The sequence below is a fragment of the Bidens hawaiensis genome, unplaced genomic scaffold, assembly GCF_021521415.1.
Source record: "Bidens hawaiensis isolate Kalapana, Puna unplaced genomic scaffold, B.hawaiensis_p1.1 tig00031446_1, whole genome shotgun sequence".
Taxonomy (NCBI): domain Eukaryota; kingdom Viridiplantae; phylum Streptophyta; class Magnoliopsida; order Asterales; family Asteraceae; genus Bidens; species Bidens hawaiensis.
This window is the reverse complement of record NW_027495292.1, coordinates 157,435-159,141: the sequence shown is the minus strand read 5'-3', so window position 1 is coordinate 159,141 and position 1,707 is coordinate 157,435. Positions and strand designations below refer to the sequence as shown.

The window sequence follows — 1,707 nt, the reverse complement described above, 5'->3', positions numbered from 1 at the left end:
GAGCCTAAATATGCTTATCCATATCCTACTCAAGGTACGACCGGTTTTTACTAATTTTTGATTGTTTATTTATTCTTTAACTTGCAAGTTTCAATAGATTAAGATCAATTAATTATATTTCTTTCCACCATTCTCATTTTTATTATACTTTGTATTTTAAACTTACCCTATATAATATATTCATTGAGAAGACAGTCAATTAATTTTGCTTTTTTCTAATTCATTGATCAACACAAATATATTCATTAAGTTCAATTCATTGCAAGTTTATAATAATTGTATGCAACAGGCGGAGGATATATTATCAAGGGCCACCTGTGATGGCTCCTACGCAATACGCCTCCGCACCTCCTCCTAGAAGAGAACCTGGTTTCCTTGAAGGCTGGTAATGTCTCATGATAATATTTGTTACAGCTGGTAAAACTGTTTTGTATTTGATCCAAACACTATAATACTAAGCAATGAATTGAACTTGATGCAGTCTGGCGGCTCTATGTTGCTGTTGTCTTCTTGATGAGTGCTGTTGTGACCCAACCATCATTTTCTACTAAAAATCTGTGGCTACTTATATGTTACGATAAATAGAAAGTTTTGGTGTATGTTCATGTTGTTTTAGGGTTCCTGGTCATGTATTGATTGTGGTTGGTTACTTGATTTCTAAATCTGGATTGATAACTCTTCATTTGAATGGCAAACATTGAGTTTTACAATTGTGGTACAATATCTCAACATAATTCTGAAAAGATTATACACAATAAAAGATTTTCGTGTAATTACAAGAAAAAAGATTAACACAAGTGACTTTTCACCTTGAGATGGCGCATCGATAATATCACCAATCACCAACGGAAATAAGAAAAATGGAAAATTAAATAAAGGGTCGATAATTCTCTGTTAAGTATTGATTAGACTATCCGTTGTAGAGCCACTAGTGGCTGGCGCTAGTCATGTCAGTGGCGAACACCACATCGGCCTTCCGCGAGTGTAGTTGTGGTGGCTAGAGTGAACGTTGGGATTGGAATTTGTTGTGGCGTGTCTATGATCGTTAAAGCTTAATTTTTATTTTTTGTTTTCTATATCTACCTACACTATTAGGCTATGCATAGTGGAGAGGTTAAAAATTTGGGTGAATTACGACATGTGGCGCTCAGTCAGCAAGGGTTTGTTTTTGAGTTGTAATGGTGTTATGGTTTAATATATATATATATACACAACACACACAAACAATATAATAATAATCATAAAAAGGAAAGGAAGAGCGGCAAGAAGGAGATGTCGCCCCCCACCCCTTTTCGCCCACTAATCGCCGGGGGGGGGGGGGGGGGGTGTTCCACCACCTTGTCGCCCCTTTTCACCCCAACCTTCGCCCCACTACATTTGGCCTTAGGCTATGTGTAGTGGGGTGGCTACAAATTGGGGCGAATTGCCACACGTGGCGTCCAGTTAGCAAGGGGTGAGAATTTGCTTTTAGGGTGTAATGGTGTAGGGGCTACAAATAGTAAATAGTAATTATATATGTATATATGTATATATAACACACACACGTAGTATTATAATAATAATTTTTTTCTTCCTTCCGGCGACAAATCCACCTCGCTCCCGCCCCTTTTCGCCACAAATTCACCCAGGGGGCGGTGTGGTCCACAAAAATCGTCCCAATTCGCCCTCATTTATCGCCCAGTATGCATGTCCTTAAAGCAATAGGAT

At 38.3% G+C, this 1,707-nt stretch overlaps 1 long non-coding RNA gene across 1 annotated transcript; it reads left to right on the top strand.

Moving 5' to 3' along the window:
• Positions 1-298: 298 nt before the first annotated feature.
• LOC143582093 (uncharacterized) lies at positions 299-682 on the top strand. The gene is made up of 2 exons (XR_013143925.1): positions 299-385; positions 482-682. It is a non-coding gene; the product is annotated as an uncharacterized LOC143582093 (long non-coding RNA).
• The last annotated feature ends 1,025 nt before the right edge of the window (positions 683-1,707 follow it).